Source organism: Lissotriton helveticus, chromosome 1_1 (assembly GCF_964261635.1).
Source record: "Lissotriton helveticus chromosome 1_1, aLisHel1.1, whole genome shotgun sequence".
NCBI classification, from domain to species: Eukaryota; Metazoa; Chordata; class Amphibia; order Caudata; family Salamandridae; genus Lissotriton; species Lissotriton helveticus.
Window position 1 is genome coordinate 1,800,163,438 of NC_136057.1, and position 24,645 is coordinate 1,800,188,082.

Consider the following 24,645-nt stretch of genomic DNA (forward strand, 5'->3'; position numbering starts at 1 on the left):
ATTGCGTCTATTCCTGTTTTCCAAATCCTCGGTCGTTTTCTTGAGGACTTGAACTTCTTTGGTGAGGAGATCCACCTTAGCGACGACATCCTGAGCGTCACTGATTGTTTGTTCAACATTGGTGACCCTTTGATCTAGGCTGGACCATTTGTCGTCTAACCTCTGCAGAGTAGTAGTAGTATCCGCAATAAAGGGACGAATTAGACGAAGCTCATCCATAAGGTCCTCAAGGGTAACTGGAGACGGTGATTTAGAAGGGGACGGGGGATCCGTCTTAAGACGCTTGCCTGGTGTTGTAGGATCCTTGCGCGTCGAAGAAGCTGCGGTGGAGGCTTTAGTGTTGTGTGCCTGCTGCATGGCGACTGAGGCGGAAGAGCAGCGTGGGGTAAAGAGAAAAGCAGCCTACCAGGCAGTGGGGGGAAGAAAAGCAAGGCGAACTGCAGAAATACAGACAGGAACACCCCCAATAAAGAACAATGAATCTACGTGGTAGAGAATAGCGCACAGAGCTGAGGTAGTGGAGCACCAGGCAGGCAGGCACAATGTAAATTCAAGGGCAGGAGCAAACGCCAAAAGTAGTGCCAAAATACCACAAGACGCCTCAGAGAAAGTCAAAAGCCTCCTGGAGCAGTAGAATAAAGTTCATAAAAAAGTCACCAGCAGCTGAAAAAGTAGTGGAATGACAGTTGAGGAAAAAAAAACGAAAAGAAAACAAAAACAAAATGGCGGCCGGAACTGAGGAGCCGACAATTATGCATAATTCGGACGCCAGGGATGCATTTTCGCAGTCAGGGACATACCCATGTGATGGGGGGCAGTTCCGACATCATATACCGCCGTTTCCAGACTGAAACGCTGTCTGAAAGCGGGACCTCCGTAAATGCAGCGCCGCCGAAATCGCGGAGCTCAGGAAGGGGCGGCCATCTTGTCCGCCGCGTCGGGCGCTCTCTGTGAATGTATTTCTATTGGGGTACATTCAGAGGTTGATGCTTTTCAAGGGATGCAGTGCTTGTCTAATGGCAATGATTAAAGTGCTTTTCTAGTGTCAGAAAGTGGTATTTTTTATACGGACAAGGTCTGAAGTAGATGTTTCACCTAAGGTGATACCTGTTCTAGAAGATGCATTGTTTTCGTATAGTTTTAGATGGATTATATTTGCTGAAATGCCATTGGTTAGCCTGGCCTTTCCGTAATGCATCATCCCTGAAGCTGGTCACGATCTGAGCATCAACAAAGGCTCAATCATCACTTCTCCTAGGGAGGCAGGAATCAGGAAATCAGACTTGGGAATGTCTAAGAAGGGCTGCAACACCCAGTGAGTTACAGTGGTTTTTAAAGTAATAAAGAAAATAATCTATCTGAATCAGTAAAGCGCCACCCGAGGCACACTGTTGATTAGCGCTATCTGCTCAATGGTCGGTGCTATCATCACAAGAGGTAAAAAAAACAATAAGGCTTGTCCTTCGGATACTTGCTCAACAATTATTCTGCTGATGACCATTGCTGCATTGACGTTCAATACTGGCGATGATGGTCGATTTGTCTCACCTGTTAATCAGGTGACGGACTAACCAGTCCACCGAGATCTAAATCAGGCCCTTAGTGATTTGAGCTATTACATTTCAAGAGTGCAGTGGTTGGACACATTGATAACGTGTCTGTGTTACCTTCCTCACCACCTATCCTTAATCTGGTGAATGTGATGTGTATTTCCAAAGCTAATCTATCTATATCACAGAAAAGATGCACATTAGCCATAAACGTGGAGCTTCTGTATGACAGTGTCAAACACAGGTAGTATTCATGATGGTATACACCTGGTGCTGGAGCCCCTTGGCTGACCATCTGGGGGGTTCTTCACCTGGACAGGATGTGGATGGGCCAGATGCCTAAATCCTTGAATTTCAGGTCAGCAGATCCAGAACGCACAGATTGGATAGTTGGATGTTCCCATCTTTATGTATCTTCTTCTAAACAGCATATCTGACAAGTCGCCTAAGTCTTTCGACCCAGAAAGTTATTATTTGAAGCATTGTTTCTCAAGGATGAACCAGGCCAGCCTGGTTGCAGTCTGGACAAATGCACCTGGAAGTTGCAAACATACTGTAGGTACACACATTCAGAAAAATACAGGAAAGATTACGATAGGTTATATTGATGTTAATTATTTTAAATGAAATGTTGTGATTTAAGTTAATACTATGCAATGATATGAATTAAGTTGGTTATGTAACGGTTTTGGGTTGCTGGATGATATTAGGTTCTCATGAGTATGTTTTCCATCCTAGTTACCCCTGAAGAAGGACTAAAAAACAGTCTTACATGGCCTGGAGCATCACAGAACATTGAAATTTTATGATATTCTGGTGTGCATTCTACCATCTATTTGTGGCTCTGGTGTCATGGCCCATAGTGGGGCATGAAGCTCTCTCGCTCCCGTCCTGGTGTCTTTGGTGTCATGGCTGTTGGCGAAGTGCGAGGCATTGTTTCTGGCCCAATGCGCTGTTCTCCTCACTCCCTGCATGGTGGTGACTGGCTCACCCCTCCCTGCTCAACACAAGCATGGTGTAAGGCTCACATGTGCTTTACCTGATACCTCTGGTGCACTGCCCCACAGCAGGTTGTAAGGTTGGATGGACTCTGCCTGCTTTCCTATCCGTCGCAGTTGTTTGAGGCCTAGTGTACCTCAGCCTGGTGCCTCTGGTGTTGTGACCCACAAGAGGGTGTGATGTTCACATGTACCATGCTTGATTCCTCTTCGTCCTGTCTCCCCAAAATTCCACAGCAACAGTATAAATTCCTGTGCGTCTTGGAAGCATAGGTTTGTATAGAATTGCATTGCAATTATATAGTGTTTCATAGACCGGCTACTCTGTGCAGCACTTTGCATTGTTAATACCCTAATAATAGAGAGACACCATTTTAAACTTGGAGATCAGATATTCTAGCAGCCTTGTATGCCTGGAATACTTGTACCATGCAGACAAAACCGGTCCCAGGATGCTTGTTTCTGATCCAGGGAGGACCTGGCTTGGCAGTTCGGTCTGGACTGTTCCCATGAGGCATAGGGTCAAGACTGATTTGCATATGGCTGGGTCTGAACTGGGGTGGCATGGTGAGCACAAGATTGATGGATTTAACCCAGATCTCTTGACTGGGGGTGAATGTATGATTTATTCAGCATTGCGTCCATCATTTGTTTGCATAGCAATGGAATATGTTGTAAATAGAAGCCGGGAGTCTGGTATCCTTTAGGTTGCTTTATTTAAGTTAGTCAAGTCTTCAAGATGTTAAGATAGGATAAAGGGAAGACCCACCAGGAGTGACCAGCTTGCCACTCAGCCTGCCTGGTGCCAACTGCCAGTTGTCACCAGGCTAAACCCCAAACACTCCATGATGTCACCAAAGGTTCTATTGGTGACATCATGTGAATGACAGTGAAATCCCACAGGCAGAAAAGAGACAGGCTAAATACAACACATCTCCTTTCTTTAGGGAAATCAAAAGAGACAATATTAGAATAGGTAGAATAGGTAAAATAAGCTTCGATGTACTCCCCCACATAAAAGTACACAATACATTCGAAAAGATAAAGTTACTAACACATCCCAAATAGTTGCGAACACAAGTCAACCACAACTCGTCCCAAACACAACTAGTCCCAAGTCCCATCCCCTTTCCTTGGGAAACACAAACACAAACTGATTTCGTGCCAAAAATTAATGGAGTCCACTTTGCTACGTAACGGGGTACAACCCTCCCCGTGAACTGCACCTTGGAGTAGCCATTGCTCCGCCCCCAATTACCTAAATGGGGTACACAACGGGGTACAACCCTCTCCATGAACTGCACCTTGGAGTAACCATTGCTCCGCCCCCAATTTCCTAATGGGGTACTCACCACCCTTTAAAACACTTAACTAGGACACATATGGTCCCAAACACTAGGACACATACAGTCCCAAACACCAGGACACATATAGTCCCAAACACCTCACTTCATGAACCTAAAACAATTTGAAAATGCAGCTTAGATGTCTAAAAAAAACAAATGCCACTCACCACCCCAAAAACACAAAAATTGCGTCACCCGCCACTCCAAAAACACATAAATTGCGTTACTCGCCACTCACTTGTCACTCACCACCCCTAGAGTATACTGCATGGGGCCACCTGCCACAAGAAACTCTTCACCCTCACACTAATCACCACTAACTTATCCCTTAGCACTCACTCAACCACACAAACCACGAGACAAACATCAAAATGACCAGCATCACAATGTTAGAGAAAGTCTCGTGCTCCGGTGAGCGATCTCTCACCCGAGATCTCCTCAGAAGTAGGAATCGCTGTTTTGAATTGCTGAAAACCCAAAGTTCGCGACGTCTCCCAAAAAAACAAAAACTTTCATGTAATAATGTATTGGTGACATTGTGAAAGTAAACTGAAAATAAAGCAAGTTTAAACAATCCCATGACTCCTTCTCAGGTCACATTAAACTTATGCCTTAAGCCAAATTCGCTGCAAAATGACTCAAAAAGGGACCTTTTCAGAAGGTTTTATCCTGCTTCAAAAATTATTTCCAGACAATTCTTTCCAACTTTACGATCGTGTGGCAAAAGTCTCGCAAATCCCCCAAGGATCGTTCGCGCAAGAAAATCACTGTCCACACTTCTTCTAGGAGCAAGAAAGGCCACTTTATTTTAAGACATTTATTTAACACATTAATTATTTATTTATTTTCAAAACATTCCAATCTACACAGTATGCCTAAACATCCCTACCTAACTGAACCCGAAACTAACTCTTGCCGAATACCCCCTGGATTCCCAATGAGCTACCCTTCAGGATGGCCAACCCGCTCCAGGCTGCCCACCCCACTAGCAAAAACCGCCTCCTGAAAGAACCAAGACACCTGTCCTAACCGTGGCAAATCCCGAGGACCAGAGCAGCGCCTAGAGCACCGCTAAGTAAAAAACCCAACTAAGAGAAAAAAAGGGGGAGGGTGGGTGGGGCAAAAAAGAACCTCCCTTCCCTAGCCTCCCGCTACGCACTTCCAGCCCGCCTGCCTAATCTCCCCTTATAAACCCCTAATCAACCCCCACCTGTTCCTCCCTCGCGCGAACGCACCCAGGGAAAGACCAGCTCGCGCCTGGCTCTCCCTGGGTCCCACCTCGCGCAAGAAAATCACTGTCCACACTTCTTCTAGGAGCAAGAAAGGCCACTTTATTTTAAGACAGGTGCATAATACATTTCTTTAACACATTAATTATTTATTTATTTTCAAAACATTCCAATCTACACAGTATGCCTAAACATCCCTACCTAACTGAACCCGAAACTAACTCTTGCCGAATACCCCCTGGATTCCCAATGAGCTACCCTTCAGGATGGAAAACCCGCTCCAGGCTGCCCACCCCACTAGCAAAAACCGCCACCCAGGAAAACCTTTAGCGTTTTCCTGCCCCACTCAAAGGGAAGGAGCACACCACAACTGCACCTGAAGAACCTTAGCTATCAAGTCCCGGAGCTCCAAAAGGTAAAAAGAAATGCCCAATTTGGACAGGTGGACACCGTCCTCGCAGAATAAATGCGTTACTGAAACTTTCAAATGATGATGAGCCAAACTGTAAATACATAAATGAGTACAAAAAAGTTGCATGGTTCGATTCACTTTGCGTCTGGCTTTTTCCATGGCTGAATAACTCCTCGCCCCACTCCATGTCAATCGAGGCACGAACTCAGTCCATATGACCATGGTGCGCACCCATGTGGTCTTGATGACTTCTAGATCTTGTTTCATTAACTTCAGCAAAGTCAAACCAGAGAGAGAAACTAAGTCGTTTTCCCCAAGGTGCAGCACCAGTAAATCCGGTGGGCCCCCCCAACCCTTCGAAACCAAAGAAGCCAAGGCAGGAAAGAGACCGCCCCAGTGCATGCCCCCTGTGCCATGCCAGGAGACTTCGTGTGTCAGGCTGCTTAAACCCAGAGATCTACGACAAAGCTGACATGCAGCGGCCACAGCAGCCCTCTTAACAAAAGAGTGACCAAGAATCCACACCCTCCTTTTTGCTCCAGCGACCGAGGGCCAAGGACCTAGGAGAAAAAGAAATGTTAGGCATAGCACAGGCGAACTATTTTCTCACATACTTCTCACAACATCTGGAGCGCCAACGCCCAATACGCCGAATTTGCGACCAATCCCACCCCAACCTGCCGGCCTCTGTCGCTGCCCCAATCCTGAAGGAATGGGTACCGAATTGAGAAGGATCCCGCCCCAGAGCCAATAAAACCTTGCGTAGGACAGCCAACAACTGAGAAACAATAATGGGGCTGCCATCAGCATGGCAAAAAATGGCCCCCGGAACAAAGTGAGGTGAAGACACAAAAACCTCCCATTCCCCCACAGGGCAGCAAGAAGACACACCGTTCCGTCCCAAAAACACCCACTTACCCCTCCCCATCTGATCAGTCTTGGACATACGCAACCACAGACGCACCCTGTCATGCTCCACTACTACCTCACTGCTAGTCATACCCACCCTATCCCGCAAACCCAGCAGCTCAGAGGCCCGAAACGCCCCAAAGAATAACCACACAAAACACAAACGAAATTTCTGGCACTCAAATGCATCATAACAGCAGCCTTTCAAACGTGATAAGAGCAGCTGAAGCAAATCAAAAGTCACCGGCTGTCGCAGCTTCTGCGCACCAGCCTGAAGCCTACCCAAACCTTTTAAAACTTTCCGAACCAACACCCCCCCAACCGGATCCCTCCCCCACCAAAGCAGCCTGTAAAAAGACACCCCAGCCAACTTGCCCGAGATGGTGGTGTGGGAGAGGCCTTTATCCGCCAAATGCAAAACAAACTGCAATACAAATTGTTCATCAGATAACCCAGCCCGTACTGGGCCCGCCATGTCGTCACCAAACTGCAGAATTTCCTGCCAGGCCTTCAAATAACTCCGACGGGTGGACGCAGCCACTGAATTCTCCACCAAGTGGTGCACCCTCAATCCCCCAATGCCCATACGTACTGTGGGATCGCCGTCAGTTCCAGGTCCGCCCCAGGAGCCAATTTGCGGAATTCGGACCACTGAAATCGAGATAAAGAATCAGCGATGCAATTAGCAGCCCCTGGAACATGCCGAGCTTTAAAGACAATATTCAGTTGTAGACACCGCAACATGAAAGCGCGCAAGAGCTTCAAGACACGCAAATCACGGGCCCTCTGCTTATTAACGAGGTGAACTACAGCCATATTGTCCACATGGAACAAAACAGAACGATTCTGAAACTCCTCCCCCCAGATGTACAGAGCGACCAACAAAGGGAAGAGCTCCAAAAACGCAATGCTGCGACCCTGTTCCCGCCAATGCACCGGCCAGCCAGCCGCGCACCAACGACCTTCCCAAAAGATGCCGAATCCATTGGCTCCTGATGCATCCGTGAAAAGCTGTACCTGCAACACAATGTCCTCATCCCCAAAAAACAAGGACACGCCGTTGAAATCTTGCAGGAAACGTAACCAGACACTCAAATCGGCACGGACAGCTGTGGTAATACGCACCCGATGGTGAGGAAGGCTGGCTCCGGACATCGAGAGGCCAAGACGTCTACAAAACGTCCTACCCGCCCGAACAACCCGACACGCAAAATTCAGATACCCCAAAAGCTTCTGAACCTTCCGCAGTTCCAATTTGCGCTCGCCCAGCACCAACCTGATAAAAGCAGACATCTCCCGCACTTTGTCAGCAGGCAAGCGTGCCACCATAGCCAGGGTATCGATCTCAATCCCCAGAAAAATCAGAGAAGTACGCGGACCCTCGGTCTTATCCGGCGCTAAAGGAACGCCCAGCTCCGCAGACATAGCCTGAAAAGTATCCAAAGCCAACTGACACTGTCCAGTTTGACCCTCACCAATGAAAAGAAAGTCATGAAGGTAATGGCAGACCAGGGCGTGGCCGCTGATGAAAGTGAAGCGCCACTGCAGAAATGAACTGAATGTTTCGAAGAGGGAACAGGACACCGAGCAGCCCATGGGCAACACCTTATCCACATAGAAATAACCACCAAAGTGCATACCCAAGAGACCAAAATCCCAAGGATGAATGGGCAGAAGCCGGAAAGCTGACTGAATGTCGCTCTTCGCCAGCAGGGCACCAACACCTGCCACGCGAACGAGCCGCAAGGCGTCGTCCACAGAAGCATATGTCACAGTAGAATCAGCCGGGTCAATGAAATCGTTGATGGAAGCACCCTCAGGCCAAGAAAGATGATGAATGAGGCGAAACTCTCCAGCCGCCTTTTTTGGTACCACACCCAGCGGAGAGACTATCAAATCAGGGAGAGAACAGCTAAGAAAAGGACCAGCAACCCTGCCCGCCGCAAGCTCAGCATCCAACTTCTTCTGCACAACCTGTGGGGACTCCTTGGCAGACTTGAGATTGTCAGACCACCTGCCCAAACGGGGGCCCTGATACCCAATCCTGAAACCTACTCTGAAACCCCAGGACAAAATCTTGGCCGCCTCAAAATCAGGATAGTCCAACAACCACAAATCAAGGACATCCAGTTTAATAGGAGTAGGAGCCCTTTGAGACAAAGTGAGAAGGCTGTCCCCTGCCCCCCGAACCCTTCCCCGTGTCTCCAAAACGCTGTCCGGGAAAACACTGGGTGAGAGCATGTCGCCCCCCACACTGCGAACACTCATGCTTATATCGGCATGCTGATCGGTTACACGAACCCCTGTTAAAATGCCAGCACGCGCCAGAGGGGGAGAACTGCCCTCTGCCCCAAACCCCCGCCCCAGCAAGAGCGGGGCGAAATGGAAAGGGCCGATAATGTACCGGTTGCCCGCTAGCCATGTGGGTCGTAGCAGGCGGGTGAGCAGATGCCATCCACTGTAGCCACAATTCCGCATCAACCTCACCCCATGAACGCTCTGGAAAAACACTCATCCGGGCCCGGAACTCCTCGTCGTATGACAACCAGGCAAAGCCTCCAAAATAACTATGCGCTTTACGAATGACATCCGCATATTTAAACATGTCGACCGCCTGACTCGGATGACGCTGGCAATAAACGCTGGCATAAATTAAAAAGGCCGAAGTCCAGTTCTCAATAGACTTCGGGACTCGAGGCCTCCGAGCCAATTCCAATTCCTCCTCCTTCGACCCTTCCTTAGCTTGGACATCGCGATGGAGAAGCCGAAACACATCCACAAATTCACCATTCCAGATGCGGGTTTTAGTTTTCTCAGACAAATGGGACCCCAAAGGCATCCCCACCCCAGAATATGGCAATTGTTTAGGCGGGATACTATCCTCCGTAGCAGGCTGTGCAGCAGCCACCCCAGCCCCAACAGAAGAAACTTCCCCCGCATTGTGCCCAGTAGAAACATTCAAACTCACCGGCCGCTCAAGCCTCGGTGCCAGAGCGACTCGCTCACCAATAACCCCATCACCTGTACCGATTGATCGGGTACGCTTAGCCGGGAGACTCTCCCTTGGGTTCCACACAGCCCACCATCCGTCCTTACCTCTAGGCAACTGTGCCGACTTCTGCTGAACATCCACAGGAGCCCCTGGAGGTGGTCTACTCCTTGCCGCCTCCCGTACCGCTGCATGGTCCGCACAAGACGCCTGCAAGATACGAGAAACAGGGGGTTGCCCCAGCCCACCCCTCTGGGCCCGTGCTGCCAAAAGCCCAACATCGTGATCCCTCAATTCCCCTTCTTCCAACTCATCTCCAGGAATATCCAAACGTAAAGCATCACCAGAAAAAGAAACTTGTGCACTGCCACTGGGCAGAGCCCCATCCCCAACACCCCCATCATAAAACTGCCAATCAATGTCATGAAAACTCCGCGCGCGCATAGCTGCAGAAGAGAGATCCGCTCCAGATAACTCTCCCGTGATCCCAGCACCGGAAACAGCCGTAGGGACAGTTCCCAAGCCCGTAGAACCAGGCAACAGCCGCCCCAGCTGGAGGAACAACCTGAAAATTGCGGCCGCTCAAGCCAGAATGCGAAGAATCAGCAAAACTGCCCCCCCCCCCACAGCGGCAAGGGAAACCCCAAAGGAGGACCCAGCAACCTGCGCCAACCCAGAGCCACCACCCGACCCGGACGCCAAACCACCCTGGGAGGCACCAGGCTGCGCCCAAGGGGCCGGGAACAGCACGTGGCAGGGAACAGGGGGCGCCCCCCCCAATATCCAGACCCAGCCCACCAGACGCCAAGGACTGCGGGGAAGCAGACGGGGGGGGAACATGGCCAGGAACCATGGACCTGGGGGCCGGGGGGGGGGGGAACATCACCAGAGTCGAACAAGGTAGTGTCCGTGGGGGGGGCCCCCGGAAGGGAAAAAACAGGCAGCGTAGAAGGAGCAGGCCCGGAGTCTGGGCAGCCCGGAGCCAAAACACTGAGTGGAGGGTGGAGAGCTTGCCCCAGCACGGGGGTGGCAGGGGACAGCAGGTAGCACTGCCCATTCACCCACAAATAGGGCGAAGCCCCGTCAGACACACCAGGCACAGAAGGGGAGGGGCCCCCAGGAACAGTGGCAGTAGCCTGTGCCTGGTCGAGGCAGGTAGGGTCAAGGCTCCGCCCCGCCTCGCCCCAGAAACAACAGAAGACTTCCTGGTCTTTACAGGAGAGGGCCCAACCAAACGCTGGGCCTGCCGGCCCACAGAACGCCCCCGCCTCCCCCCGGGCGCCCCACGCAAGCCAGCACTTCCAAAAGGTAAAAGACATACCTGCTGGTGGGCGCCCGGGTCAACCGGCGGGGGCCCCGAGTATGCGGGAACCTGGGCCGGCAAATGCAAAGCCGCCGGCATGGCAGCTTCTCCGTCTTCGTCGGTGTCCGGGTCAGGTGACAAACATGCAGTCACAGCCCGAGTCACGCCCTCAGCAGCCTTGCAAGGGGGGCGGGCCAAACCCACCCACGCCTCCGCCGGCACTCCGGGCCGCAGGAGGTCCTCACGCCCAGCGGCGCAAAGCGTCTGCACAGCCCGCCGAACCTCCGCCGCCTCCTCCATGGCCCCCAGACAGGTAGAAAATGAGCAAAAAAGAACCTCCCTTCCCTAGCCTCCCGCTACGCACTTCCAGCCCGCCTGCCTAATCTCCCCTTATAAACCCCTAATCAACCCCCACCTGTTCCTCCCTCGCGCGAATGCACCCAGGGAAAGACCAGCTCGCGCCTGGCTCTCCCTGGGTCCCACCTTCTATGGTGACGATACAAATGAAGGCTCGGTGTATTGCTCCTAAACAAAGTAGTGACAGGGTTAAAATGGTGGCACGCATACTGCATAGTGCTGGGTGGCTCTGGGCACGTCGCTGCCTTAAACGTGAAAGTGCGGCATAACAAGACTTCCATACGTCACAAAGAGCTGTGCTGCGAAGGTAAGCCTCACGCGTTTTCCTGCGATCTTCAAAATTGTAATGACAGTTAAAGTGTCTGTGGCGCATTTCCAGTCGCGCATTTCCCATCGCGCAGCTATAATAAATCTTTTCAAAAACATCCCTAAAGTACGTGCCGACAGCAATTAATTTTTTGTATGGCTCCGCTCAGCTTTTAAATACATTCCCTGCGTGTAGTTCTTCCTACACACGATGTGACAGCTCAGACTGTTTTAAAATACATCTGCTGCGTGTTGTTTATTTTGATTTTTTCAGGCTCACGATGTGAAGCTGAAATCTTTCCTCATATTTTAACTTTCAAGAAGAAAATCCGTGCGGTGCAGGCAACCAACTGTAACAGGCTCTTCACATGCCTTCACCTAATCGTTTCTAAAACTCTTAAAATGACATGCTGGATGCTTGACTTAGCGCATATCTCCTCTTCATATCGATGCCTTGCTGCAAAAACGTTCGTGAGGGCTGCGCTAACAATGTCATTAAACAGTGATCTTAAACATGTGTCGTGACCATAAACATGCAGTGACAGTCTCCGAGAGTTGAAACGCTGCACATTTGCCTTCTTACAAGTTTATCTGCAGCGATGTAACAGACACGGGCGTTTTTTACTCACAGTTTGCTGCTTTTAAAATGACATCTGCTTCAGATTTCCTTGAAAACATACAGTGATGTCCCCAATCCACTTCCTTAACTGCAGCTTATTCTCACGCAATTGTGATCTTCGTCAACTTTGTGTCAATATTAATTCCAAGCACACTCTGGGTTTGCAGGCCGTCCGTTAGCAAGGACACTGGTGGGTTAACCCAGGGGCTTTCTTCTCTTTCACTTAAGTTACTGTAGTTTTAATATCACGCAGTTGGTACTATAAATACACAGTCTTTGTTACCTTCTTTTCCTTTGCACGCTGTAGGTTCTTTGAAAAAAATGATGTATTTTCCTTTTTAAATACCCAGGCTTTTCGTTTTCAGTTTCTTGCACGCTGTAGGCTTATTTCATTAGTTGTAGTTTCTTTACTTGGAAGGTTCCTCACTTCTTCCACGCTGTAGGTTCTTTTAAGCTTCTCCAAGCGTCACCAAAAAATGTTGTAAATAGAAGCCGGGAGTCTGGTATCATTTAGGTTGTTTTATTTAAGTTAGTCAAGTCTTCAAGATGTTAAGATAAGATAAAGGGAAGACCCACCAGGAGTGACCAGCTTGCCACTCAGCCTGCCTGGTGCCAACTGCCAGTTGTCACCAGGCTAAGCCCCAAACACTCCATGATGTCACCAAAGGTTCTATTGGTGACATCATGTGAATGACAGTGAAATCCCACAGGCAGAAAAGAGACAGGCTAAATACAACAGAATACTTGTACGGCTTTGGAAGAGTTGCTCACAGCCAGCTGAGTCTTCTCCTTGGAACATCACTGACCCTACTCCAGCTCTATCGTTTTTTAGCTGTAAGAGTTTGATTTGAACACTCCCATTTCAACCGGAAGTGCAGATATCCTGTTTTGGTGGACACGCATGCGTCCGTACTCCTCCTGCAAGACCAACAGGTTATCTCTGCAGTACAAACTATACTGTTGCTATTCTGGCTGACACAAGTGGACTGCCCAACTTGATTCCTGACATACATTAGCGTCTTATGGTGTTCATACATGACCTAGGCCCCTTGATGCCACCAGCTGCCAACTGGCCGCATTCAAAAACATACTTATCCTGTCCAGGCTAATAGCAAACGGGACTTTGTGTGCTGGGGCCCAGTGGGCCAGCACCTATACAAATACAACAGAGGCGCTGAAAGGGTTCACGACAATCCATTATTTGTGCCACGCTACACCGGAAATGCCTCGGGCACAGTGCCACTTTATACTTGACCTGAAAATGTGTCATTGTTTATTGCGTGCCAGTGGGAACATGACCTGTTTTAAACATCCTGCCTGCCAGCAGATATAAAATACATCATTGTGACTGTGTCGCTCTGCAGCCCATTTAAGTTCATTTGCCAAGAAAGAACATTGCAAGCCGAATTTGGATGTACGATGTGCTCACCTTGGCTCTTACCGCGTTCATGTGAACCATTATCCTGGTTTGGCGGCATTGGTCTACAATACATAATTTTGCAACCAAAATGAATTGTTGCATGTTTCTTAATTTTGTTTAATGACTTTAATGAATGACAATCATCAAGCAGCCATTTATCTTGCCTTTTCACTAGCTTTTGTTCACTTGCCAGGTCTCTGCTAAAGTGTTCGTGAGGTGCATTTAACCTTAAAAACTCAACATCTTTCTAAAATAGAGGTGGAAAAAGTAACAGGCTCAATGTACGAAGCTAATGTGGGGAAGCTAATGAAATATTGTCTCTACTTGTGAAGACAAACGTGTTCTGAAAATGCCTTTGGCAAACATTTGTCTCTCCGAATGTCATCTTTATGTTTTGTTGTTTGCAGACTGGGACATATTCAGTTGACAGTGCTTCCTTCCACTTTCTCTAAGAGCCTCTTTAATTTTACCTCATTCTTCCTGTCATTAAAGTCAACTAACTTCCAAAATTTTATACATGTACACTATCCACAAAATGGAATGTTTTTCACATTTTAAGCAGTCTATTTTAAATGGTTACCTAAAGTACAGTAACAAAACAACTCAATGGGGCAGTTCCTCTTACAGGGATCATTCCTCAGGATCAGTCTACTGATTCCACACTACATAGGGTCGAATGAGCCCCATAAGAGGAACTACCCCATTGATTTGTTTTGATATAGTACCCAGGGAGGAGTGTGGATTTAGGACCTTGTTAAATATCTCTCCTCGTCCCTCCATTGATTATTTACTTAAAGTACAGGTCACACGGATGTATGATGCATTACTGAGTAGCACACACATATTATCATAAGCTTAATTTTTTGTGCAATGTATAATGAGCCTCCTTGTACCACCCTACAAAGAATGCATGTATGGGTTATTATTTATCCCTATATATGAAACTACCTAGTGTTCATTTTTTTGGTGTCTACGGGCAGTTGGCAATTGATGCCGGGTTGTGTACAGAGGCAAATCTCAGGGAGCTGTTTTGTTTTGCTAAATGGCTTTCTTGGCATGAGATGTTTGGCTGTTCTTACTTGATGACTATTGAGTTCAGTCTTTTAGTTTTTGAAATTCAAGAATGATATTGAAATTCGTCTAAGTATGGCTTATTAATTCTAGATGGTTGTCGCATATACTGAGAGGAGTGAGAAGTATTGTTTCATAGTGTCAAAACCCAATTGGAGAAGGTTGGGAGATACTGGGCTGACAGGAGCTACTGTGCCCCAACCCTGCAGGTGGTGGTTGTTTGCTACCCGCTTCCTGCAGTCTGTCCTACTATGGTTCTGGAAACATGGCCAAGTACAACCCTTTCTGCACTTCTCTCAGGGTAGCAAGCACGAGCAGTCAAAGGATTTTCAGAGAGGTGTTTAGGGGACCATAGCTTCACAACTCAACAAAGTATAGACCCCAGATATCACTGTCCAATCCAGTGTCTGTCTTTAAAAAAAAAAGTATTTTTAACAGCACAGTGATAAAAAATTCCACAAAAATAGAAAGGTATTAGATTTACGGTTAAACAGTATCACCCCTGGGCTTGAACTGAAATGCTACTCCCACACTAGTGTCCGCCTCCCTACTCTATGGTGTCCCCACGAGTCTTGAGTGGTCCTGTCCCATAAGGTGAGTTTAGGCACAGATGCATTTATGACTAAGCAGTGCATCTGGGCAACTGGTGGATCAGCTCATCTAGTTGTTTAGCCCAAAAGAGGATTACTGGTAAGTATCAATACTAATCACAGTTTGACTTTGCTTGCATTTACAGTCTCTTAGTCTCTGGGAAATATGCGTCGCTGTTACCTGCTTGATGAAAGACTTGATTGAGGGGGCACTGGCTGGTGTTCTGGTGTCTGCAGTGTGGTCCCACTTCTCTCTTGCGGACCACTTCTATGGTTGGCTTGGCAGGTGGGACTGATGAAGGCTGGCTTTATTGAGATTTGGCATCTGGAGCAGGTCGTTGCAGGCTTCCCATTTCATTGGAGACTGTCTATACTTGCTACACATGGTGACAACAGAAGCACCAGTCCACTGACTGTAGAAATGTTATTTGGCTCAGGGATATGCAGTTAAGCTTCTTCATGCAGTTCACCTCAGAACAGTGCTCATAGAGACAGCCTGACCTCTCACAGCACAGGTCTATCGCAGCAACACTCCCACTAGATAGTCAGATTCATCTGGGTGTCTCACATACATGGGTTATCAATCAATCAAGCATGAATTTTAAAGTGTGTCTAATCACCCATGAGGGTATCCTGACACTGAGGCCCTTGCTGTGGAGGCTCTGTCAAACCGCCAGGTCTTGAGTCCGTCTCTGAATTCCAACTGCGAGGGTGAGGTCAGGAGGTGAAGTGGGAGGTCGTTCCAGGACCCGGCCACAAGGTTGGAAAAGGAGTGATCTCCGTGGGTGCTTCAATAAAAGCAATGGGTGTGAGCGAAGTGGCGGGAGGTGGAGCGCAGGAGTCTGGAGGGTTGGAGGAAGTTTAAGCGTTGTTGATGTACACTAGTCCTTGGTTGTGCAGGGCTTTGTATGTGTGCATCAGCATCTTGAAGTGGCATCTCTGGATCGGGAGCCAGTGGAGCTTCCTGAGGTGGGGGTAATGTGGGTCCACTTGGGGAGGTCTAAGATGAGTTTAGCTGCAGACTTATGCATGGTCTACAGTCTCTTCAGTAGGTGTGAGGTGATTCCTGCCTAGAGTGCATTGCCATAGTCTAGCAGGCTGGTGACCAGAGCGTGGGTGATGGTGCATCTTGTGTTAGTCAGGAGCCATTTGAAGATCTTGCAAAGCATGCCAAGAGTGAGGAAGCAACCGAAGGAGACTGTGTTGATGTAATTCTTCATGGTGAACTTGCTTACAAGAATGATGCTAAAGTAGCAAGCACAGTCTGTAGGTGTGGGTGATGGTCCTAGTTCTGAGGGCCATTAGGAGTCGTTCCACAGGGAGATGTTGCTGCCGAAGACCAGTACTTCTGTTTTTTTCTGTGTTGAGGTTCAGGCAGTTGTCTTTCATTCAATCGGCGATGTTGGTTATGCTCATGTGGAAGCTGCCACCCATGGTTGCGGGGTCCTCTGATAACATGTGCATTTGTAAAGCACACATTCCCATGTGAGCCTTTTGGAGCTGAATAACAGACGTTTATTGTTACTCAACTCAACAGCACTCATTTTATTGACCCCAGGAGGATGAAAGGCTGAGTGAACCCACTTGGATTTCAACCTATGACCATGAGGTCAAACACAGGACCCTACAGTGGACGCTTGAGTCAACTAAGTGACCAGAGCCAGAGAGTGAGAGGCTAAGTTGGGCGTCATCGGCATAGGTAATGATGTTTAGACCATGGGTTCTGAAAATGTTTACCAGGGGTCATCTAGATGTCGAACAGGGTGGGGCTGAGGGATGAGCCTTGAGGGAAACTGCAAATGATGCTCTTGATTTTGAAGGTTTTGGGACAAATTCAGATTCTCTGGGTTCTTCCGGTGAGGAAGGAAGCGATCCATCTGAGGGCTTTCCCTTGGAATCCGATGTGGTGGAGTCTCTTGAGCAGGGTGAGGTGGGACGCGGTGTCAAATGCTGCTGAAAGGCCAAGGAGGACCATGGCCACCATTTCTCCTTTGTCAAGGAGGTCTCTGATGTCATCTTTGGTGGCGTTAAGAGCAGTGTTGGCACTGTGGCTGGTGCGTAATCCAGACTGAGAGATGTCCAGAAGGTTGTTCTCCAGATGTTCCGAGAGTTGGCAGCTTTTTCGAAGACCTTGGTGGGGAAGGGGAGAAGAGAGATGGGATGGAAGTTCTTTAGTTTGATGTGGTTGGCGGATGGTTTCTTGAGAAGGGGTTTGACTTCGGAATGTTTCCATTCATCGAGGAAGGTGGCTATGGAGATGGATTAATTAAAAATGGTGGCATAGCTGGTGTGTGCTCCTGGGCAGTCTCTGCTCCTACAGGACCATGTACTCCTTTTTCTCTCTGCAGGCAAGCAGAGAAGCTTCTAGGTGCAAGGCAGAATTATTTATTCTTCAGCAAGTTGAAGACTTCAGGTGATGTCCCCTATAACTTCTGAGATACTGGTTGTCATGCAGACACCAGACCTGGTCTCACAGCAACACTTGCAAAGTACTCTGTGGAGCATTCCTTGCCTTGGTTAAAGAAGAACTTTGAACAGTAACCAAGGGGAGGCTTTTGGCCCCACTTTCATGTTCATTTTCCAGATTGAGAAAGTTGATTCACTGTCTCGTTCTGGAACCAGTTTGAGGTGATTCCCTATCAAATGTAATTTTTTACCTGGAGGTTAGAGGTACTCTGTGCAAGGTGAGGGCTCTCACAGCAGGTAGGTATGATACTGGAATCAAGGAAGGGTATCCAAAACAGCTGCCTTTAAGTAAGAGCATCCAAAACATGGGAACAACGAAAAGGGAAAACTATGCACCTACCTGTCATCACCCTTCCTGAAGTTGCAATCAGGAACACACAAAAGGGCAATCCCTGATTAGGGACTTCTCCAACTTTAACAACAGAATTTGATGACTTTCTGCCTCCTCCCCACTCTAATGGCTGTGCTATGGAAACTGTTTGGCATTCCCAAGCCAAGAGTTCTTCATAGAACCTTTATGAGTAACCCTGTCTCTTTCTAATTGGATCCCCCTAATCAAGCTTTGGGAATGTAAGCAATATACTTCGACTACCTGGGAGTAGCTGTATCTGTCCTCCATCTTCTGTCATGCTAAACTGTGGGCTATCTAAACTGGATCTCAATGGTTCCAACGAACATATCCATAGCGCACACAACTTCACTCTCATGCATGTACCACACACTGCGCACAATCACTCGATATGCACACTGGATGTCAGTGCAAGGATCTGGGCGCTACTCTGCAGCAGAATGTGAGACCAGGAAACACATTCCTTCTGACACAGACAAAAGGTCTGGACTAATAATTCATATACATTGCTATTTGCTGCCATCAGTTCATGTCAACAACCCAGGAGACAGACATTAGTTCCATGTCAATGCTCACACATCCATTTCTGAGCTCATTACCAGGGACTGGTTTAGGCCTCAGCATACATGCTAGATTAGTGTGATAACAGGGAATGTATAAACCAGAACACTAGATTAACATGCTTTTGGGTGACTCAGGGCAGATGTACAAATCTGTATATTATGCAGAGGACATTCCTCGCCCAATACTTACATTTTTATGTCGAATCTGGTGATATTATGTCTCAGTTTTTTTACATTGGTCTCATTTCTGAGGTGGCTCCTTTCGTAGACAGTTGGCCTGGTGTCCCCATTTTTACCATGCTGCAAGTGACGTAGCTCATAGTGAATACCATATGGGCTTCGCGGTGCGGTTAGTGCAAGTCTATCATGGTTGTATCTATACCTTTCTCTCTCAGATTTAGTAGAATCGTTCATAGTTTGTTCAATGTTCTTGAACTATTTTACCAGGGTTAAAACTTGTGAACTACAAGTCCTACTCATATCCCTGCAGCAAAGTATTAACCCGCTGAGCTATCTGACCTGGCTGGCCTCGTCGCATTACCCTACCTTTCCATTCCAGATGCTCAACTGTGAATGATTAAATACCGATCAATAAATTATGGCACTGGTATGACTTAACATAAAAGAGTGATGAATAATAAAACACATGCTGTCAAGATTCCACTGTATGTCATTACCCAATCTTCTTTTATTTACATCTGCTACAGGTAACGCCCTCAAGTGCCGGAAGAGTGCTTGCTCGGGTACAAGGCCCTGTACCCATTCCACCGTAAGCTGCTCCGGTGATGCTACCCAGTGTTTCCTCATGATGCAGACTAAGCCGATGTGTGAGTATAGAGGAGACACAACTGGGATGTGGTAGGGCAATGAAAATATGGGAGCCAAAAAGAGCCAGGAGTATGCTACAGGGCCTGATGGGGTCACTGGCACATAAGTAACATGAAACCGAGTACACATGTCAAATGGAATGAAAGCAATACTCTTACTGCTATTATTTTCTAAAAATGTATCAATATCTGGGAGATTTTGACTATAAACAAATATTCAGCATGCTGGGTTAAAAGGACATCATGCTTTCAATACAGTACAGATTATTCTCCATTTTAAGATGTGACCATGCAGGGTTTAATATGGCCCATACAACAGGGTGACCAGATTTTGAGAAGCAAAAACCGGGACAGGTCAGATATACAAGAATAACTAAAGCCTCTTGTCTCACTTATCTGACCTGTCCTCATAATGTGTGTGTGTGTGTGTGTATATATATATATATATAATATAAAATAATATATCTATATATATAATAACGAATGTATGTCTGTCTGTTTGTCCTTTATGCATTACAACATCATTCATCCGATCGGCATGAAACTTTGGGAAGTTGTTGAGTACACTCCCGTGAAGGTTTCTGAGTATACTCCTCCGAAGGTTTCTGGCAAAAAAAAAAAAATGTTAAATATCAGTCCCGGCCCCCCAGGGCCCTCATAATCTTTCCAATACTGAACGTTTACAGTTTCCAGTGCGACTCACTTTTGCAATCACCATTGTTACATCCTGCTTTTCCTCTTTCTCTGTCCTACTTTAGTGTTTGTTATATCTTGCTCAGCATGCATCTATGATGTCACATAGGGTTCTGATTGTGTATGCTTGGATTGAGAGTCAGTTACATCTGAGGCTGAGCAGGAGTCCATTTGCTCCTGGTGGGGTTTTTATTTGGATAACTATTGAACCTACATATTTCTGTATTATCAACTAATCTTCAATAAATCAGATATATTTCTATCAACTGGATTCAAGGATCATCTTTCAATTGCTACAAATTTGGCGACGAGGTACACAGCCTATGCGTGAAGAAAAGACTGGATTACTGAAACTAAGAATTTGAGAATACTGCGACTGGAGAACTTTTTGAAGCCAAAGAGGAAAAGGTATTTAATGAGAGCACCCTGGTTAACCCCACCAGTGTCCTTTATTATCTGGACAGCCTGTTTCCCCAGGGTGTTGGAGTAATTGCATAAATTGGGACATTATTGACCTGAGAACTTGGTACTTATCGTTGATGTCTGTCATATTTAAAAAAGGCTGCGTGTTAACTGTTAATGAAAGGCAGAGCAAGACAAACTGTGAGTGCAGAGTTTCAACTGCTGTCAGAAACTGTCACAAGTTTAAGAACACGGACTAATAACATTGTTAGCATAGCTAGGCACCGTTATTCGTGTGGGGATATGTGCAAAATCAAGCATCCTGTGTGCTATTTTGAGAGAAGTAGTTTATGAAAAACTATGCTCACTCCAATGCTTGTCCAGTTTGACTACTAGCATACTTTAATCCACTTGGATGTGGTTCAAATTTGAAGGAGAAGACGTGTCTGCCGTTATTTATGGGAGCTGAATGTGCAGCATGAAAAAAGAGATACTGTTTTATTTTGTGTTGGGCCCTGCGAGAGAAACGCTCGCATTTATAAATGGAGCACATCGAAAAAGGATGTGCAGTTTTATTTTGAAGGTGCGACAGTGGCGGTATTTCGAAGCCGCATTTTGGTCCTTCACGGTGATTTTTCAACTCTTGAAGCAATTTTTGAAAAGGAAAAAAAAAACGACTGTCTCGTGCACTTACAATGATTTCACAGCGTGGCAACCTCATCACCTTGACAACGCTGAGCTCTCAGTCGTCTTCCTGTAAAGGGGAGCCGCTGATGTCATCAAGGTTGTATGCGCAGATCGACTTATGCGACGCAACGTAGCATAATTTCATCATCGGCAGCCATTTGCCCTAAGAGTCATCGGAGCTTTTGAAGATTCCGCGGTTGAAGTACGGAGTCCTGGTGTGAGGCTAACTAACTTTGTGCACTTTATCGAAGAACTCTGGGCCAATATTTTTAAGCACGCATATGTAAAGGTAAAAAGGAAAAGTCAACAGACAACCCAGACAATATCCACAAGCACTTGAATAAATAAACAGAATTAAAACAACACTTTAAAATGTTTTCCATATTAAAATGAATAAGTTTCAATAAAAATGACACAATGTAAATTGAATGTTATCATAACAAGTTTCCTTAAATTTCCTGTCTTCTGAGATCGCAGCAACGCGCGACGGGTAAGCTAGTTTATATATATATATATATATATATATATATATATATATATATATATATATATATATATATATATATATATATATAATTATATATATATACATATATATATATATATATAATATATATATATAATGAAAAAAACAAAGGTTACTGGAATGGTATAGTTAGGAATTAGAATAAAAAAATTCAAAAGTCACCGTAAAAACAAAAGTTACAGGGACATTATAGATAGGAATTAGAATGAAAAAAAGTCACTGAAAAAAAGGTTACAATGACGTTATAGTATTCTTAAATTTCTCCCGTACAAAACCTTAGAAATTCAGTAGTTATCGTTACTTGAGCTAACTATAACTTGCGCCCTCTCAATGCACTGCTTATGACTTAACATATTACATCACTGATGACATGCTCAGTAACATCACTGATAACTAGGGGTGGGAGGAAGTCGTGTAAGGGACTTACGCGGAGAGGCACGGAGATTGAACCAATCTCCGTGCCTCTCCACATAGTTCCGTTATGCGACGCCCGCCCGCCACCCGCCCGCCTCCAGCCCGCTGTATTAAATTATGGTAAAAAGCCTAAAATAACAATTAAATACAACTTACCTTATCGCCTGCGCATCTGTGTCCATTCCTCACCAGGGATGCGCATGCGCAGGCTCCTCCGCATGCACAGTTCCCAGAAGAAGGCGCGATGAACACAGATGCGCAGGCGATAAGGTAAGTTTTATTTAAATGTTATTTTAGCCTTTTTAATATAATTTAATACTGCGGGCGGGCAACTTCCGTTATGTCCCAGAGTGTGCGGAGGTTTGCCTCATTTCTCCGCCTTCATTGCGAAAGGCGGAAGGGGCAAATCTCCGCACATTCCGTGGGCAGAAAGGAGATGTCCGCCCACCCCTACTGATATCATCTCAAAATACAGTACTACTATTTGTAATAAATGACATCTGAGTGGCTCTGAGACTATGTGAATCTTTCTGTAAGAAGCTCTCTCAGTTGCTCTGTAGGTGTGTGAGTGGATGTCTTAGTGGTTGTATATGTGTATGAGTGTGAGTGTGAGTGGCTGTATGTATGTATTCGTGGGTTTGTGAGTAGCTCTATGGGTGAGTGAGTAGGTGTGTGACTGGCTGTGCAGGTGAGTCAGTGGCTGTCTGATGGGCTGCATAGGTTTTAGTGGGTGTGTGAGTAGCTGTATGGCTGACTTAGTCCCTGTGTGAGTGGCTGTATGGGTAAGACAGTGGGTGTGTGAGTGGCTATATAGGTGCCTGAGTAGTTGTTTGCATTTGTGTATAGGTAAGGGACTCGGTGTGAGTGCCTGTATAGGAGAGTGAAAGCCTATGTGAATCAGTGTAAGAATCAATGAGTGGGTGTGTGAGTGGTTGTATGCATGTGTGAAAGGGTTTATAGCTGTTTGTGTGAGTGAGTGAGTAGGTGCATCACTGTCTGTATGGATGAGTGTGATGGTACATTAGTGGCTGTATGAGCATGGGACTAGGTGTATAAGTGGTTGCATGGGTGAGTAAATGAGTGTGTGAGAGGCTATATGGCTCAGTAAGTGAGTGTGAGAGAGGTTGAATGGAAAAGTATGCAGTTATCTCAGTGAATGTTCAGGTGACTGAGTAAATGTGTTAGTATGTGTATGACTAAGTGATTGGATGTATGTGTATATGTATGGGCGAGTGACTGGTTGTTTGAATTCCTGTATGAATGAGTTAGTTTGTGTATGAGTGGCTCTAGGGATGAGTGAGTGGGTGTGCCAGTGGTTGTATGGGTCTGTGAATGGGTATGTGAGTAGTTGTCTAGATATGAGAGAGGTTGTATAAGTGGTTGTATGGTGGTGTTAGTGGGTGTGTGAGTGGTTCTAAGGGTGAAGCCATCAGCGATGTCATCAGTGATGGCACTTAGCATGGCACGAGTGATGTAATATGTGAGGTCATAAGCAGTGCTTTGCAGGGGCGCAAGTTATAGTTAGCACAGGTCACTTTAACTGCTGAATTTCTATGGTTTCGTACAAGTGAAATATAAGCCTAACTATAACAACATCCTTGTAAACTTTGTTTTTTCTGTGAATTTTTAATGTTTTTTTAATTTCACTTCCTAACTATAACGTCCATAGAACCTTTGCTTTTTTCAGTGAGTTTCTAAGTTGTTTGAAATTCTATTTTCTAACTATAACGTCCCTGTAACATTTGGGTCTTTGATTGGGTCTGTGAGTGTCTGAGTGGGTCTATGAGTAGGTGCATGAGTGTCTGAGGGAGTGTGTGAGCTTGTGAGTGGGTCTCTGAGTAAGTACATGAGTTTGCAAGTGGGACTGTAAGTGGGTGAAAAAGTGTCTGAGTAGGTCTGTGATTGGGTGCATAACTGTCTAAGTGGGTCTGTGAGTGGGTCTTTGACTGGTCGTGAGTCTCTGAGTAGGTGTGCTAGTGAGTGCATGAGTGGGTTTGTGAGTGGTTGCATGAGTCTCTAAGTGGATCTGTGAGTGGGTGCATGCGTCTCTGTGTAGGACTGTGAGTAGATGCTTGAGTCTATGACTGGGTCTGTTAGTGCGCGTGCCTTTAAGTGTGTCAGTGAATAGGTACTTGAGTCTCTGAGTGGATCTGTGAGTTGATGCATGAGTCAGTGCACTATGAGTAGGTGCATGAATGTCAGAGTGGGCCTGGGAGTGGGTTGATGAGTCTCTGACTGAATCTGTGTGTGACTGCATGATTCCCGAATTTCAGATGATCAGAGCATGTGTGCATGCGATAGGGTAATGTGTCCAATACAGTGGGCCTAAGTAGGAAAAAGACCGAACTCCCATTTGGGTTTTTCTGCTATGCAGGGCAAAGAGCAAAGCTTTGTTGCTTGATCTGAGACACTTTGCTGGACAATAAAGTGTGAGCTTTGAAATTAGCTGTTAGGGGCCTTTGCCCAACAGTGCCTTGTGGGTAAAACATGAAATTTGGGAATGAGTGTGTGAGTGTCTGTATGGGTCTGTGAGTGAGTGCATGGGAACATGAGTGGGTCTATGAGTGAGTGTGTGAGTGAATGGGTCTCTGAGTGGGTGTCTGAGTCTGACTGGATGAA

General features: G+C 46.6%; 1 long non-coding RNA gene across 1 annotated transcript in view; it reads left to right on the plus strand.

The window, feature by feature from the left end:
• LOC144753022 (uncharacterized) overlaps window positions 1-24,645 on the plus strand; it is a 53,407-nt gene that overhangs the window by 17,952 nt on the left and 10,810 nt on the right. Inside the window, exon 2 of the long non-coding RNA XR_013594173.1 lies at window positions 19,185-19,304. This is a non-coding gene — a long non-coding RNA (uncharacterized LOC144753022). The remainder of the gene's footprint in view (window positions 1-19,184; window positions 19,305-24,645) is intronic.